The 19,013-nt window shown below is 37.8% G+C and overlaps 1 protein-coding gene across 9 annotated transcripts in view; it reads left to right on the top strand.

Annotated features, from left to right (window-relative positions):
- The window catches only part of ZFHX3 (zinc finger homeobox 3), a 1,292,716-nt gene that overhangs the window by 99,357 nt on the left and 1,174,346 nt on the right, over positions 1 to 19,013 (top strand). For 6 of the 9 annotated variants that reach the window (XR_015728051.1, XM_087870546.1, XM_087870551.1 and 3 more), the window contains one exon: positions 2,762 to 2,826. The exons of the other annotated variants lie outside the window; for them this stretch is intronic. The gene's annotated coding sequence lies outside the window, so the exon portion shown is untranslated. The remainder of the gene's footprint in view (positions 1 to 2,761; positions 2,827 to 19,013) is intronic. 9 annotated transcript variants of the gene reach the window in all.

The raw sequence follows: 19,013 nt of genomic DNA on the forward strand, positions 1-19,013 counted from the left end.
ATTTTTCTTTTTTCCTTAAAGTAGGTGTTTATTGCTATACACTTTACTCTTACAACTCCTTTGCTGCATTCCATAGCTTTTGGTATATTGTATTTCCATTTTTTAAAAGAATTTTCCTTTCAATTTCTTCTTTTGCTTATTGATAGTTCAGGAGTATGTTGCTTAATCTCCACATATTTGTGAATTTGCCAGGTTTCTTTTTGTTATTTATTTCTCGTGTTGTGCCATTGTGGTTGGACAAGATAGTTGGTATGATAAAAATCTTAAATTTGCTAAGGTTTGTTTTGTAACTTAACATATGTTGTATCCTGGAGAATGTTCTACTGTGCATGTGAGAAGAATGTGTTTTCTGTTGCTGTTGGATGGCATGTTCTTTTTAAAAAATTTTTAAAAGATTTTATTTATTTATTTGACAGAGAGAGAGAGCATAAGCAGGGGGAGTGGCAGAAGGAGAGGGAGAAGCAGACTCCCTGCTGAGCAGGGAGCCCAATGTGGGGCTTGATCCCAGGACCCTGGGAACATGACCTGAGCTGAAGGCAGACGCTTAACCAACTGAGCCACTCAGGTGGCCCTGGCATGTTATATATATTGTTATCTCATTTGGTTTAAAGTATTGTTCATGTCCAGCCTGGTTATTTTTCTTTCTGGATGATCTATAGATTACTGAAAGTAGAGTATTAAAGTTCCCTACTATTATTGTATTGTCTATTTCTCCTTTTAAATGTATTAGTATTTGCTTACTATTTTCAGGTAGTCTGATTTTGGTTTCATATATATTTATAATTGTTATGTATTGTTGGTGAATTGATCCCTCTATCATTATGTAATGACTTTCTTTGTCTCATTTCATCATTTTTGGCTTAAAATCTGTTATGTCTTAAATAAGTATAGCTTTCTTTTGGTTTTCCCTTTCATTGAATATCTTTTCCCATCACTTCACTTTGAGCCTGTGTATGTCCTTAAATCCGAAGTGATTATCTTGGAGTCAGTTTGTGGTTGGGTTTTTTTTTTTGTTTTTTTTTTTCATCTAGCTGCTCTATGCCTTTTGATTGGAGAATTGAGCCCATTTATATTTAAAGTAAATATTGATAGATCAGGACTTACTGATGTCATCTTACTGTTCTTTGACTGTTTTGTAGTTCTCTTTTTCCTTTCTTCCTCTCTTGCTGCCTTCCTTTGTGAATTCATGATTTCCTAAAGTGGTGTGCTTTTATTCCTTTCTATTCACCTTTTGTGAATTTGATGTAGGTTTTTGGTTTGTGGTTACCAAGGGACTTAGATTGTTATATCCCTAGGATTTTTTAAAAAGATTTATTTATTTTAGAGAGAGAGAGAGCATGCAGGGGGAAGGACAGAGGGAGAGAGAGAATCCTGAAGCAGACTCCCTGCTGAGCATGGAACCAGACATGGGGCTTGATCTCACCACCCTGAGATCATGGCCTGAGCCAAAACCAAGAGTTGGACGCTTAACTGACTAAGCCACCCAAGCGCCCCTGGATCTCTTTAAATGGATTCTCTTTGGAGACCAATGCACTTCATGGAATTGAAGCTCATATTTTTCCCCCAGATTTGGGAAGTTCTCAGCCATTATTTCTTTAAATAAGCTTTCTTCTCCCTCCCTGTCGTCTTCTTGAACTTTAGTATTTCACATACTGATTTAGATGGTATCATGCAGGCTTTTATCACTCTGTCATTTTTTTTTCTTTGTTCTCTTCTGACATAATTAGACATAATTTCACAGTTTCTGTGTTCGATCTCAGATTCTTTGTTTTGCTGGATGCATTCTACTGTTGATTCTCTCTATTGCATTTTTCACCTCATTCATTATATTTTCAGCTTTAGAATTTCTATTTGGCTCTTCTTTGGTTTTCGTTAAACTTCCCAATTTGTTCATGTATCATTTTCCTGATTTAATTGATTATCTTTCTGTGTTTTCTTGCAGCTAATCGAGTTTCCTTAAACCAGCTATTTTGAATTCTTTATCGGGTAAATCACAGATCTCCGTAATTTGGGATCAGTTACTAGAATATTTGTGATGTCATATTTCCTTTATTTTCCATGTTTCTGGAAGGGTGCATTGTTTTCTTCTCATTTGAGGTAGCAGTCACCTCTTCCAGTTTTACTAATTGCCTTCAGGAGAGAAATACCTTCTGTCAGCTCTGCTAGTGATTTTGAAGCTTTCTCAGAGCTTCTGTGGATATACTTGCTCCACACTTCTGGCTTCCTCTTGGCAAAACACTTAAGCTTCTCTTGATCCTACAAGGCACTGGACTGTTCGCTGACAAGCCTGCCTTTTGTTTTCTGAAAGATAGTGCTAAAGCTTAAGTTTGTGGTCTCTCCTTGGCTGACTTATTTGGGCCGGCTTTCTGTGTGTTCACTAAACATCTTCCAAAGCTTGTTCTCACTACTGCAAGTGAGGGAATCCACAGGAACTGGCCACAGAGTTGGGGCGTGTGTGGGTGAGGTACACTGAGTGCTGGCGGTGCCTGTGGGCCACTCGGAGGGGATCCCACAGGTAATGCTTTCCCAGGGGATCATGGGTAGGCTTCTTGAGGGGGTCCACAATGCAGTTAATAGAATTCACGTCCCTTTATTGCTTTATGAGTGTCCTGTCATTCTCTTCCAGCCTTATTTTGCCTCCCAGTCATGCATCTCGTAATTTAGTATTCTGGATGGGGAAAGAGAGAAATGAGCCTTTTTGGCAGTGTCCCACACAGCTGGGGAAGCTGGGTGCTCACTTACATGCTTTCACTTTCTACAGCGAGAGAAATCAGAGGCCGAGAAGATCTTTCGTTGCTGTGCTGCCTTGTGAGAGGGGTGGTGCAGGTAAAGTCAAACTGTTCTTACCTTCTCTGATGCACCCAAACTAGTATTTTTTTTTTTTTTAATTTCCAATGGTGTACTGGAACTTCCCTGAAAACCTGAACTTCTGCAAAGGCTTTCTTGTCCGTGGGTGATTATCTAAGACAGTGTTTTCCAGGTGTTCCAGATCATGGACAAGAGGGGCTATAGCTGTTCACAGACCGCTGCAGATCCATAGCCAGGACTGAGGTCCATATCTGGGGCCTATTATCTGGTGCATGGGTGGGCAAGACTTCTCTTGATTTCTTTGCTCTATGGTGATGGATCCTGCAGCTCCCACAAGGCACTTTTGTCTATAGATTAGATGCTGAATTATATCATTGGGGAGGGAGTACAAAACAAGGGAAGTCTTATGCCATTTTTTTTTTTAAGATTTAGTTTTATTTATTTGGGGCGGGGAAGATCAGAGAGAGTCCTAAGCAGACTCCCTGCTGAGCATGGAGCCCGATGTGGGGCTCCATCTTATGACCCTGAGATCACCACCACAGCTGAAACCAGGGGTCCCATGCTCACCCAACTACACCACCCAGGCACCCCTCCTCATCTCATATTTTGATGTGTGGTGTTCTTACTGTCATTCATTTCCTTAAAAAATTTTTTATTACAAAAAATTTCAATCATGCACAGAAGTAGAAAGACTAGAATAATAAAGTCCTTAGTTTTATACCACCACTTTCAGCAAATACAGCTAATCTTGTTTATCCATACCATTCACCCCCAACATTCTGGTTTATTTTAAAGCAAAGCCAGACATAATATTATAAGTACTTTTATTTGCATTTGTAACAGATTTAGACTCTCTCTCTCTCTCTCTTTTTTTTTTTTTTCAAGAGAAGGGGGTAAGGGCAGAGGGAGAGAGAATCTCAAGCAGGCTCCATGCCCAGCATCTCACAACGCTGAGATCTCACAATGCTGAGATCATGACCTCAGCCGAAATCAAGCATTGTATGCTTAACTGACTAAGCCACCCATGCGCCCCAGATTTGGACTCTTAAATAAACATTATCTCCAAATAAAAAAAAAACACATTCTTTATATCATTTAATAGCTAGTCAATATTTAAATTTTCTGTACTTGTGAATATCTTTTTACACTTCGTTTGTTTGAATCAGCAGCCAAATAAGACCCATGAATGGCATTTGGTTGATAGGTGTCTCTCAGTCTGTATCAGTCCTTTCTCCTCCTGTTCTGTTTTATTTTTTGGTAAAGAAATGGGCATTTGTTCTTTAGAATTCCTTATTTTTAAAATATTTTATTTTTTAAAGATTTTATTTATTTTATTTGTCAGAGAGAGAACACAAGCAGGGGGAGCAGCAGCCAGAGGGAGAAGCAGGTCTCTGATGCGGGACTCAATTCCAGGACCCTGGGATCATGACCTGAGCTGAAGGCAGATGCTTAACTGACTGAGCCACCCAGGTGTACCTAGAACTGGCTGATTTTTTTTTTTAAGGATTTATTTATTTTAGAGAGAGAGAGAGGAGTGGTGGGAGGGGCAGAGGGAGAGAAGCTTCCAGTAGATTCCCCGCTGAGTGTGGAGCCCAACATGGGGCTCAGTCCCGTGACCCTGAGATCATGACCTGAGCCAGAACCAAGAGTCAGATGTTCAATCATCTGAGCCACCCAGGTGCCCCCAAGTTTGGCTGATTTTTATCCTCATGGAGTCATTTCACATGTTCATCTCTATTTGCTGTAAACTGGTAGTTATAACTACAGGCTTGATCAGATTTAGGTTTGGGTTTAATAATTTTGGCAAGTATCTCTCATAGGTGGAGCTGTGCACTTCCTGTTATGCCATGTCAGGAGACCCATAATGTGTGATTGTTTGTATTGTGGTATTAAGATTGATCACTGAGCGTAAATGTTTTCATTCTGATCCATCCATTATAATGTTCCTTTTCTGTTGTACCTAATGGTTCCAACAGCCATCCATGATCTTTCTCCAGATCCATTATTTCATTAGGGGTTACAAAGTGGTTTCAATTCTATTATTTCTTTATGTCAACTAAATGTTTATGCTGACATAGATTTTATGGAGAAGGATAGGAAAAATTCTTGAATCTTCTATTTATCATTTTTCAGAATGGAGTGGTGGTCTAGAAGCCTCCAGAAGTGACAACTTCTAAAGTATTACTAAAAGTGCACAGATTTTAACTATATTTGATATGTTTCAATCCATTAGTCATTACTTTTCAGTGTTCATACTGTCTTACCCATCCTTGGCCACTGGGATTTTGCAGTGATTCCTAGATCCTGTTCACGTGATACTCGCAGTTTTTGATAGCTTCCTTGTTTTCAGGGACAAGATGTCCCAGGCTCACCTTGTACAACTCCTGCCCCAGATCTGGAATCTGTCATTCTTCTAGGAAGTTCAGGTTCTTAATAGCAGGAACCATTGTTAATTTCTTAATGGTCTATGATTTTATTCCTAGATGTTGAGTTACTCAGAAAAGTGTTTTAAAAGTACTAAGTGGTTAGTGTTTGGCTTTGTTTTTGTTACTTTTTCATTTCCTTGTAACCACAGAACGTAGCTGTATGATTTTTTAAAAATATTTTACCATTGGATTAATTAAAAATGTTACATGAGCATTTGAATTCTGTGCAGATATTAAATAACTTAAATTGTTACTCATAAACATTACTTATTTTCGTTTACTTATCTGTAGGTTTTAAAGAGGGTTATGTTAGGGGCGCCTGGGTGGCACAGTGGTTAAGCGTCTGCCTTCGGCTCAGGGCGTGATCCTGGCGTTCTGGGATCGAGCCCCACGTCAGGCTCCTCCGCTATGAGCCTGCTTCTTCCTCACCCACTCCCCCTGCTTGTGTTCCCTCTCTCGCTGGCTGTCTCTATCTCTGTCGAATAAATAAATAAAATCTTTAAAAAAAAAATAGGGTTATGTTAAAAAACAAATGCTATTATAGTGGTTTGTTAATTATTTCATTTCTGACAACATACTTTAGTTATTTTGAAGCATGGTGATTTAGTATGTAACATTGGAGTCTAGGTAGAAAATCTAATTCTCATTTGTAGGGTGGTTAAGTTATAACAATATAAGATTTAATTTTCATTTTATCAAAGATTAGACAGCTCAGAGAGCAAACATAGATTTTTACTTTAGTAAGGAAGTATTTGGATTTTGTTGGTAGTTCCAGGAGTTGAAAATGTCATGCTTTGGGAATTGTGGTGCTTGTTAGTGTATGCAACAATTTAATAATATGGTGAAATGAAAATAGTTGAGCAAATAAGAAATTGGACAGTGGTCAGTATAATTATCATCAGTTGTACATCTTTTCTTTTGGGGGGAAGGGGATACTGAATCAGGAAGCTTTATTTACACAGTAAAAGTAACAAGTAGATTCCTAAGAGACTAGAGCAGCTCTAGTGCAAGACAGTCATGTCCTGTGTGGGAGGACAGGCAACTGTGGGTGGAGGGGAGTGACACAGACCTAGCACCTTTTGGACACAGATCAGGGGGCCTGGCCTGATACTACTCACTCTGGCCACCAGACTTCTGGATGCTCTGTAACACCGACAATGTGTGGTTTGGGAAAGCATGCTGCATGCTACAGCCCCCTAAACAGCCTACATGCTGTGACAGAGCCCCCAGGACATTTCTCCCATGTACTGAAAACACAATTTGCCAAAAAGCTTATGCCAGAAGGTCAGATTATCCTACCTAAGCTACAAGATCTCTGCTGTGGTCTGTGATTTTTTTTTTCCCCTTAAATCATTTTTGCTTCTTTTTTCTTTAAAGAGGCATGGTTATCTCTGACTGGAGCCAGTGGGAGAGGTTCGACCTACTGTGTGGATTTGACAAGATGCAGCATCATTGTCTATGTGCGGAAGCACAGTGTCTGGGCTGCACCAGCCGTGGCCTGGCTGGATAGAGCCCTGGCACTTGGAGGGACTTCTCACACCCCAGAGCCTAGGCCTAAAGTGTAGTGTATACATTTTCTTTTAATACTGCTTCTTGGTAATGTGGTAGCCTCAGGAAAACAGAGACATCTGTAGAATGTGGGTGCAGTAAGGATGCCTGTGGATTGTGCCTTTTCCTTTTCTGGAATGCTATGAACTTAGGAGCGTCTATATTAAGAAGAGCTAGTGAGTGTATTACCTGAACACCCCTATGGTAAGGCCAGCTTCATTCCAAAAGATGGGAAGTGTGACGGGTAATGTTCACATGACGTTTCAACATACTAGGTTTGGACTAGCCAAGAGAGCCTGCCACCTATGAGTTTCCTTCCATTTCAACTGTTTAAAAATAAAATTTCAGACATTCTTTCATTTTATTAATGAAATGCTATGCTTCAAACTGAGGGGCCTGCCTGCCAGGTGGAACTATAATTATGCCTGGGCAGTCTGCAGCTGTGCTTAGTTATAGAGTTTTAACTAAAGAAAATAGAATGTGAGTTGCTTTTATGCATCTCATAATATTTCCCCAAATGAGTACATTTATATGACAATTAAATAATTTGTAAAAAATTACTGACATGTCCTTTTTTTTTTTTTTTTTTTTTGGCCAGAACATGGAAAACTGGTACTAAAAAATGACTAATTTTTGGTTACCTTTCAACAAAACTAACCCTAAAATTATCCTTTTTTTTTTTTTTTTTAAATGATGTCTTTCCCGACTCCTGTTTTTTTCCCCACCCACTATTTCCAATCTATTTACAAATCCGCTGGCTCTGATTTTGAAATGGATGCAGGATCCAGCCACTTCTAACCCTGTGACAACTATAGCCTGAGTGCAGGCTGCATCGTCTCTTGCCAGGACTGTGCAAAAGCTTTCTCTATAGGCTCCTGCTTGCCTTCCACAGTGTATTCTCTACTCAGGCAGAATGAGCTCTTAAAAAGGGAGATTAGGCTATGCTTTCCCTCTGTTCAAAACCTCTTCTGCTATCTCTTCTTACTTGGAATAAATGTAAAGTTGTTGCCACAGCCCACTAGACCTCACCTGATTTGGACCTCTCTGGCTCTTTGCTGTCATCTCACTACTCATCACTGCCTCTACCCCAGCTGCTCTGGCCTCCTGCTGGTCGTAGACACAGTGAGCATGATACCTCCTCCAGTTTTGCGCTGGCTGTTCCCACCACTTCGAATATCTTTCTGCACAAATGTACTTGATTTACTCTCTTCATTCAGGTCTCCACACAAATTTGCCTTATCAGAGAGGCCTTCCCTAAAAGAGTTCCTTCCCCTTCTGGTTATTGTCTGTCTTTTTACCTAGATTTATTTATTCTTTTCTTAGCACTTACTAGTGTGATAACATGTCTCTAGTCATGCAAATGGAAGTTCTAAGAGAGCCTAGATTTCATTTTGTTCATACTGCTTTTCTGTGCCAAGGATGATGACCAACTACCTCATCAGTGCCTAATAATTACTATTTGTTGGGTGAATTCACAAAGAAAGGCAAGTGCCTGCTGAGTTTCCTGAACTTGGGCTTGGCATCCTGGTTCTGGGAAAGTCACAACCCGAATTCATGCTTCCTGAAGCTGAATATAGCAACCCAGAGCCACTTATATATGGGATTAAAATCTTACTATGTAAAGAATGGCTTGTTGAATATTTCTCAAAATTTTTGCATGATTCTTCCTGTGTACAAGCCCTTTCCTGCATATTACCTCCTTGAATTCTCATAATCATTGTTCTAATTAAAATTTAGAACACACTAGAAAAATTAGAGGTGAGAAAATAGGGTCCCAAATACTGTGGGAGAGTTGATAGTCAAGCCCAGGTTTTATAAACTCCGAGGACTTCTTTTGCCTCCACCCCCAAAAGAAAGATGTTTGGGTTCTTTTTATATGGATATCCTTTTGGGAATTCAAGAAAGTTGGTGTATTTGTTATGTGAGAAGACTTACTGTAGGCATTAAAGCTTATTGCTTCAGGATTTCAAGTGGCCCAAGTTACTTACCACCATCTCTAGCAAGAAATAATGTAGGAAGAGCATATTCTGAGGATGGGTTGAACTGGGCCCGCTTGCTCACCGCATGGCAGCTGGTTCTGCATGGCATCTGAACGTCAGACAAGAGCTGTAGATCTCTTAAGGCCTCACCTATGAGTTGTACATTGTCACTTCCACCACATCTGGTTTCCCCATGATCGAAGTAGGTCACAGGGCCAGTCCAGATTTCAGGAGAGGGGAATAAACTCCTCTTCAGGAGAAAGTGGCAAGGTCTCATTACAAAAGGTGTGTTGCGGCCACCTTTGGAAACAGAACTGACCTCCAAAAATCACATTCAAATCTGTCATAATTTTATTGCCGGTAGAAAATAGCTTTTTTTTTTTTTTTAAAAGAGTTTATTTATTTATTTGACAGAGAGAGAGAGACAGCCAGTGAGAGAGGGAACACAAGCAGGGGGAGTGGGAGAGGAAGAAGCAGGCTCCCAGCACAGGAGCCTGATGTGGGGCTCAATCCCAGGACTCCAGGATCACGCCCTGAGCCAAAGGCAGATGCTTAACGACTGAGCCACCCAGGCGCCCCCCTGAAAATAGCTTTTTGAGATGACAAGAATCACCCTTTTGAAAAATGCTGGGTTTTCTTTGGTGTACTAGGTACTGAAAAAAAAAACTTCACTTCTGGCTAGTACTCTACTCATTGGGTATGCCATTATATCCAAGAGATCCATTGTTCCTCTTGGTCAGCATTGGTAGTATTTTCAAAAGAAAGAATAAAAGCTGAATTGTGGAATTGTGCCAAGTTTTTCATATTTTATATATGTAGCTAGTGTTTGTTCTTTGCAATAAGATTTAATGAAGCTGACATTCTATTGGTTGTCACAAGGAAGTTTGGACAAGTCAATGTAGACCAATCATTGATATTTACTTTTATGAGTAGAATAAAATTTGAGGTGGTTTTAAATTAATTATTTCTCCTTAATATTTATTTGGATGCCAGTACACTAGTAGGCACATGGTAGGACCCTGAAAAAATATTTGCAAATTTTTGGGTATTAAAAATATCTACAAAATCAGTTTATTTTGTCTTAGAAATTTATTTTTATGGGGAAGAAATGAAATACTGTGATTAACTGTAGGTTCTTACCAGGTACTACCTTTTTTTTTTTTTTATAGACATATGCAAACAATGTGCATATAGTGTATCTAGTCATTGTTTTAACTTTAACTTTGTCACTATCATTTTTAATTTGTGATATCCTGGTGTCGTGTTTTAATTTCTTACTCTGTTCCATCTCTCTCAGTTCACCCTCTGGTGCTTGGCAGGACACTCTGTCTGGAATTGCTGAGTTAACAACTTCCTGTGCTATGATCATGTAATTCTAATCTTACCCCTCGCGAGAGAACTTTTTGTGAATTCTAAGCCCATATGCTGCATATCCGCATTTTGCCTCTGAAGTGAGCTCCAGACACGTGACAAATGTGGTCAAACTATTTACAACAAATGTCCACAGGAGCATTCATATAGTGACTGGGAAACTGGGGTTGATTCACAGAAAAGTTTCTGTTTGACTTGACTGTCATAAACAATGAGATCACAAAAGTAAATACTCCACATCTGGTTGTCTGGATCCTTACTTGTGTGGATATTTCTGGAAGGAAAGAAAGAAGTCATGTGGATCAGTCAGCATCATATTGTTCACATAATTACAGTATTTTCTAAGAAGTTAAAAAATGTGTTTTGGTTGATTCTTTGCTTCCTTATGAGAGTGAAAGTTATTTAGTCATTGTGTTTCAGTTAGCACTGTGTAGGCAAATTAAGGCACTTGAGTATTTCAGTATGACAGGGAAATGCTGTGGTAGAAGCAAACTTAATTACAAGCAAGCTTATAATTACTTGTTTATAATTAAGTTCACAGGTTACATTCTTGAGTTTCTGTAGGAAAATGGTTAGCTGCCTCAGGATTTGTAAATAACTTGTTTTTTCTCTTTTCACAGAATATTTTAAGATATATTTATTTATTTTAGAGCAAGAGCATGAGTGGGGGGAGGACCAGTGGGAGAGGGAGAGAATCCTCAAGCAGATTCCCTGCTGAGCACAGAGTCCAACATGGGGCTCAATCCCAGGATCCTGAGATCATGACCAGAGCCGAGATCAAGAGTTGGCAGCTCAACAGACTGAGCCACCCAGGTGCCCCCAGAATTTTTTTTTTTTTTTTAAGATTTTATTTATGTATTTGACAGAGACAGCCAGCGAGAGAGGGAGCACAAGCAGGGGAAGTAGGAGAGGAAGAAGCAGGCTCCTAGCGGTGGAGCCTGATGTGGGGCTCGATCCCAGAACGCCAGGATCACGCCCTGAGCCGAAGGCAGACGCTTAACAACTGCACCACCCAGGCGCCCCCCCCAGAATATATTTTTTCCCCCAGAATATTTTTTAAGATGCCATTTGATTAAAAGAAAAAAGCTTGTCCACATTCAGAAATATTTTTTGATATTCTATTTCACAATAAATTAGGTACAAAAATGCCAACTTGATTATCTCCTTATGCATTAACCAAACATACAAATAGTTAAAACTTTACTGGTAACCATTAGCTAAGGAAATATAATTGAGTTAAAGGTGAAAAGAAATCAAGAACTCTCCTAATAATGTACTTGAATAATGCGTTAACATATGTACATTTTTCTCAAAATGTGTTTGCATTAAGAGATAACTATATTTGTTGTTTCTTTAGCATACTATTTGCACTTGAAATACTTTTTCTCTCCTTATAATGCACAGTAATAAAAGGTAATATTATACTTGGAAGTGTGTTGGCAAGGGAAACTGGTGGAGCTAATCCAATAACTTGGAGCTCCTTGGAGAAAAGGCTCTATAGAAATGCAAGGTGTTATTGTCACTGTTATTACATTGTGGAGCTGGAAACCCTGTCTGCCCTGTGTGAGAGCTGGGCACTTAAGAAAGAATGCAGAATTGCCATGGCAGGAGTTGAGACTCGAGTTTGTATTTTGAAAAATTTACACAGCTATAGTAGAAACATTTTTTTTTAAACTTCTAAAGAAAATGGCTTAGTTAGATTTTTGTTACTGTTCTTTGTTGTTGAAGATGATATTAGCCATGATTATTTTCCAAGTATGACATGTAAGTAAAAATTCCAATTCTTGGTGGAATTTGTGGTCAAACCAAAAATATGGTTCTTTAGAATTTGTAAAGCACTGACCTTTGAGATTGAGCTGAAACAGACTCCAGGATACACAGAAAGATACAGTTTTATATATATATCAGAACGTGTGAATAGGAATCCCATACTTCTGTATTTTGGCTTAGGATGTGTCAGTATTAGAGAGACAGTAAGTACAGTGGAGAAAAGGTTTATCTCTGATGTTAGACTGGCCTCCATTCAAATTTTGGCTATTAGCCATGAAACTTAAACTCGTTAATCTCTCTAAGCCTCAGTTTCTTCATCTATAAATTGGGAATAATAAAATCATAGCAAAATCAGTGCATTACACATAGATAAGCTCTCAGAAATGGAGGCCATCATCCCAGTTTGTTACCATTGTCCTAATTAAAGTTGACCTAGAACTATAATTGTCACTCTTAACTCATTTATAACCAACCTATTTATATAGTTTTTGCATAACTAAGATCTCGTAATTAACTTTGTGCTGCTGCTCGTTTTAGAGAGAAGGAAAAAGGAAAGCTCACAGAAAGTAATTCACCAATTTTTATAGCTCTTAGTTATTACATTTGGAGATAAGAGGGAAATTATTTATAAAATAAATATGTTGGTTTGATGCAAGCTTTTATTATATAAATATAATGAAATGAGATATATAAGTTAAAATCATTTTGGCTAATGAGCTAGATATTTGCATGTTTTTTGTCCTTCTTATCAGTATTGTGGTTACAAGTTTTCTTGCGTATCATGTTGTGAATGATCTCTTTAGGGCTGTATTTTCAAAAGTGCTGTAAGAGTATGTCAGAATTCATTTACCAAGCGTATCTTCTTATTCTAGTCATTTTAGTTATCCTGTAATTAACAAAACAGAAGGAAATGTATCTCAACTTCTTTCTGTAGATAGGTGTTTTAGAGGGTATTTTAGTATTCCCAGTTAATTTTAGATAAGAGGTAGCTATTATCAGGTTTGTGTGCATATGTGGTTCTGTGCCTGAAAATAATTATGAATGCAAACATGATGCATTGCCAAGTATGGCCAACATATGTAGGGTGTAAGAGTAATGATTTAAAACTACGTTGGCTTAGCTGCATATCTGACTACAGCTTTGATGAAAATACTGGGCTAACACTGGAAGCAACCAATTTTATTGCTATTAACTGTTTGGTAGTCATGTTTTTATTCAGCTGAGAGTAGTGATGAGCTCAGTTCTTATTTCAAGATGGTATTTAAATTGGACCCAGATAAAAATCTTAAGGTGGCTGCATTTCACCAAAGACCAACATATTCTCTCTCCCTCTCTCTCTCTCTCTTTTTTGTATTTAAAGGAATATATTTTGGTTCCTGGACCCCTCTCCATATCCAATTTTACTCATGTCTTGTTTATATATACATGCACACCAACAGATAGTCATTTACTTTCTTCTTGCTATTCTCTTTTGTTTAAATTATTTATTTACTCATTCTCCCTTAATTTTTCCCTTGTCTTTTCCCTGCTGGTGTCAAATGAATTCCTCTTTTTGCAGAAGCTCAGCAGGAAATGGATTAATGCAGCTGGAAAACAACTACTGTAGTGTCAGGATACTGGGGTGGCCTCTGTATTAGAAAAATAAAAGAATTGAAAAGTATCCAGCAGCTAAAAGTCAGGAGGCAAAAAAAATCTTGATGCATCTTGTTCCTTTCTACCATGGATGTGGGTGTTTTTGTTTTTGTTTTTGTTTTGTTTTTTAGCATCTCCAAGGTATCCTGTGAGACAAAAATCATTAAAAACAAAAAAATCAGAAAAAAACCTTAAATGAAGATGAAACAGGTAGAAATGCTGAGTCTGGGATATGTTTTAATACATTTCAAGTTAGCAACTCATAAGGAACCTGGAATATTGAGGTGCATGATTGATATGAACAGAAACACAACATTGTCCCTACCCCATTCACTTTAATTGTTGTTATTTCCAGCAGTGAGAACCATCTCAAAAATTCATCTTTCCAAGATAAAAAGGGTTCATATTTCTAGGCATCCTTCATCGATGTCAGGCTGTGATGGTCAGCCATTGCATGGATATCCTTGCTGCTGAGGTCAACAGCAACTTAACCAAGACAGAAAGGATGTCCATTTTCCCTCCTGCTGGGTCACTGGCTAGCCAGGAGTATTTTTTTCCATGACTAATGGTCAATGAAATATTGGATGTTTAAAAACAAGATTGCTTAGCCTTGCAATTGTTATTAAATTCTTTTCCTGGGCTATAATGCATAGGCTTTGATCTAAAGTCCTACCGTTACTAGAAGGACTTGTGTGATTACGATAATGTGCACTGCTCTTTTTGCTATTCCTATAGGGAAAATAAAGCCCACATTAGTTCCATATTAGTACCTGACTTGGAGAAGTTAAAAAGCACCAGAAAAAGGTTAAACAGAGTCAAGTACACATAAGAGAGCAGTGGTTATTAGTGTTCAGGGAGCCATTAAAAAATTCTGCTTATACATAAGAATTTATTGGTGCTCCTGCTTCTGGCTGCTTAATGCATTTTAATAAAGAAGTAGAGAGTGTGTGTGTGCATGCATGTGTGTGCGTATGCATGCTTGCACACATACAAGGCTGTGATTGAACAAGGACTTTAGCTATTTGGTCTGTCACTAATTTCATCTTTATCCCTCCTTTTCCCCAAGTCTCACTCTTTAACTTGAGCTTCTGAAAATTATGAAAATCCTTCACTTCCACTTTTTTGAAGGCAATGCAGGAAGAATAGGCTTATTAACTCTGTGGGTATATTTTTTCCTGGTTTACATATTTGGGAAGACCTTTTACTTTAGATGTGTGGAAGTAATTATCCAGAGGAAAAAATGTGCAGTTTCATGAACTAAGGACATTTTATGAAATTTTAGATTTATTTATTTATTTTTTAAAAGATTTTAAGTGGTCTGTACACCCAACATGGGACTCAAACTTACAACCCCAAGATCAAGATTCACATGCTCCACTAACTGAGCCAGCCAGGCACCCCATGAAGTTTTATATTGCTTAGTGCTTTGAAATAAAAAAAGATAAATTAGAAGAGACATGTGGATTATGATTAAAGGAAGTGATATGAACATATGCATTTAACTACACCTTCTAAATTCTCATTGAAATGACCCAAAGGAATGTAAAATCAGAGAAAAAGGTATGCTAGTGTTGTAAACTAAGACACAATGTTAACAATGTTCGGAAACTGGGAGAGATACTTGTAAAATATTCAGACAAAATTGAACTATGAGGAGAGCCAACTGGGTTGTGAAAGAAATGTTTTCCTTTCCTAAGAGGAATAGACCCTAAGGATAGCCCAATTGTAAGCTTGAAGTGTCAGGGTACTGAGGACAAGAGTGGTCTTTATGAATGGGGGAGGGAAACAGATAAGGGTATAACATATGTACCAGGTAGAGCACTTCACAGCAGTCACTCCTAACTTAAACTGAGGCATATGTCAGACTAAATTACATAGAACTTCATGTTACAGCTAACTCCTCCCATCCTTTTTTTCCTGTGTTGCTTTTAAAACCTTTTCATTGTTGTCATAGAGGTGTTTTGTTTGCCTTGAGTCCTTTTAAATTTGATATTTGATTAATGCTACAAAATATGATTTATCTCAGTAAATGTTTTATGTGCACCTGAAAAGAATGTGTATTCTGTTGCTGAAAGAGTTAACTAGTACATATTGTTTGATTATGTTATTTAAGTCTTCTGTATCCTTACTGAATTTCTGTTTACAAGTTTTATTATTTATCTTTTTTTAAAAAGATTTTATTTATTTATTCGACAGAGATAGAGACAGACAGCGAGAGAGGGAACACAAGCAGGGGGAGTGGGAGAGGAAGAAGCAGGCTCATAGCAGAGGAGCCTGATGTGGGGCTCGATCCCACAATGCCGGGATCACGCCCTGAGCCGAAGGCAGACGTTTAACCGTTGTGCCACCCAGGCGCCCCACAAGTTTTATTATTTATTAAGAGATGGGTATTGAAATTTCTAACTGTAGTGGATTTCTCTATTACTTCTTGCAGTTCTATCAGATGTTGCTTTATGTAATTTGAGGATGTATGATTTGGTGAATGAAAGTTTAAGATGATTTATGTCTTAAATTGATCCCTATGTAGCTATGATAGGCTTTACTCTGAAAGCTAATAAGTGAATAATATCACCTCTCTAGCTTTCTTTTGATTAGTGTTAGCATGGTTATCTTTTCCCATCCTTTTATTTTTAACCTGTATGTGATTTTATATTTAAAATGTGTTCTCTGTAGGCAGAATATAGTTAAATCTTGCTTTTATATCCAATCTAACAGTCTTTGCCTTTTAGTTAGGGTATTTAGACCATGTACATTTAATATGATTATTGTTATGGTTAGACTTAAATCTGTCATTTTGCTATTTGTCTGTCTGGTTGTCATCTTTTTTCTCTTTTTCCTTTTGGACTAATTGGACATTTTTATAATTTCATTTTTTTTTTTTTAAGATTTACTTATTTAGGGGCGCCTGGGTGGCAAAGCGGTTAGGCGTCTGCCTTCGGCTCAGGGTGTGATCCCAGCGTTATGGGATCAAGCCCCACATCAGGCTCCTCCACTATGAGCCTGCTTCTTCCTCTCCTACTCCCCCTGCTTGTGTTCCCTCTATCGCTGGCTGTCTCTATCTCTGTCGAATAAATAAATAAAATCTTAAAAAAAAAAAAAAAAAGATTTACTTATTTGGGGGGGGGGGCACTGTGGGGAGGGGCCAAGGGAGAGAGAAACTCCAAGAAGACTCTGCACAGAGCACAGAGCCCAATGTGGAGCTCAATCTCCAGACTCTGAGACCACGACCTTAGCTGAAACCAAGAGTCAGTTGCCCAACTAACTGCACCACCCAGGCACCCCTTTGATTTCATTTCATCTCATTTTTTAGTTCATTAGTTATAACTCTTCATTTCACTTTTGATAGTGTTGTTAGGGTATATAGTATGCATGTTTAATTTATCACAGCTTACTTTTAAGTGATATTATACCATTTACCTTTAGTAAAAACAAAACCTTAGAATAACATACTTGTATTTCTTCCTTCCTGACATTTGTATTACTATTGTCATATATTTTACATATGCTACAAATATCATATTACATTGTAATTATTTTGGTGAAATAGTCAAGTATCTTTTAAAGAGATTTAAATAATAAGAAAAAAATCTCTGTGTTACAAATGTTGTTATTTCTGGTTATTATTATTATTTTTTTAAGATTTATTTAAGAGGTCCCTCGGTGAGAGGAAGGACAAAGGGAGAGGGAGAGGGAGCATTCTAAGCAGGCTTTACCCCCAGTGTGGAGCCTGACGCAGAGCTTGATCTTACAACCTTGAGGTCATGACTTGAGCTGAAATTAAGAGTTGAATGCTTAACCAACTGAGCCACCCAGGTGCCTCTATTTCTGGTTATCTTAATTCCTTTATACAAATCCATATTTCCATCTGGTGGCATTTTCCATTTGTTTGAAGGGCTTCTTTTAACATTTCTTATAGTGCACGTTTGCTGGTGATGAATTCTTCCAGGTTTTGTATATCTGAAAAGTCTTTATTTGTTTTTGTTTTCAAATATATTTTCACTGCATTTAGAATTCTATATTTCCTCAAATTTGGAGGTTCACTGAGTTCTGCCTCAGTGTTTCCTCTGCTTGTACAATGACCTAGAAACTCTCTCAAGGCAGTAAGCTGGGGCAGTCTTTGGGCTTGTTTCATGTGGTTTGCATCTTTAAGGGATCAGTGTTTTCCACCACCTAATACCCAGTGTCTTAAAAACTATTTCTCATATATTTTGACTGTTAACTAGTTGTTTCTGGCAGCAGGGTCAGTCTGGTTTCTGCTATTCCATCTTGGTTGGGAAGTCCCTATAATTGGATTGTAATCACATTTGCATTTTAAAAAATTTAGCTCTGGTATGTTTGGTGCAAACCGGTGTGTGAGTGTTCATTCATCTTTGAAATTCATCTTGAAAATTCTACCTTTTATTATATAATTCTATTTTTTTATACTTAATTTTATATTTCATCATTTTTGCTATTAATGTTGCTACTCCTGCTCTATTTTCTATCTGCCTGGAATCTCTTTGACTATCCCTTCATTTGGTTTGTTTAAATTTACATTTTATTTTAATCAAAATACATAATATTATATAATATTGCAAAGCCTATAATATATAATATTACAGATATCTTTAGTTTTGAGGCCTGTTCCTTAGTGTCAACCACTTAAAAAATTTAAATATTTTTTTGTTATTTTATATATATGTATATAATTTTTTTTTTTTTTTTTTCTAGAGAGTGCAAGCAGGAAGTGGCAGAGAGAGAAGGAGAGAGAAAATCTTAAGCAGGCTCCATGCCCATTGTGGAGCCCATATTGGGGCTTGATCTCAGGACCCTGAGATCATGACCTGAGCTGAAATCAAGAGTCAGATGCTTAACTGACTGAAACATCTAGGTACCCCTCCTTGCATATTTTAAAATTAAAAATACTGTAATTGTTTCCCCGTTTTCAAACATCATCAGTGGGCTTCCTGATAATGATGAGATTTGATATTCTTACACCTTCCCCCACTCACAGGCAAACACAGTTTTCTTCCTTCTGTCCTGTCATTACAGATATGTCACATTTGATTAAATCAGAATCTTCATTATCATGACTACATAAACATCATGAATGGCTGAATCTGTGTGTGTGTGTGTGTGTGTGTGTGTGTGTGTGTGTGTGTGCATTATCTTGCTTGTGGATTTGGTAATTGCTTTATAATTCTTTTTATTTTATTTTGCTATATATCTATCTATCACTAATTCAGCCCCACATTAGTTGCCAAGTTGCTTTGATTAAAAACTGATAATCTCTCAGTGCTGTTCTCTTGATTTAGGCATTCCTTCTGGAACTGTCCAACATTATGCTCCAGTATGCATTGCTTGCTTTCCAAACCTGTTGCATAACTGTTATCCTGGGACTTATCTCAGAATCATTCTGTGAGATCTTGTCACCAGTTCTTTGTGTCTGATCCTCTATTTTCTTTTCTTTTTTTTTAAGATTTTATTTATTTATTAGAGA

This window comes from Ursus americanus, chromosome 21 (assembly GCF_024610735.1).
Source record: "Ursus americanus isolate L20-20 chromosome 21, mUrsAme1.1.p, whole genome shotgun sequence".
In the NCBI taxonomy this organism is placed as follows: domain Eukaryota; kingdom Metazoa; phylum Chordata; class Mammalia; order Carnivora; family Ursidae; genus Ursus; species Ursus americanus.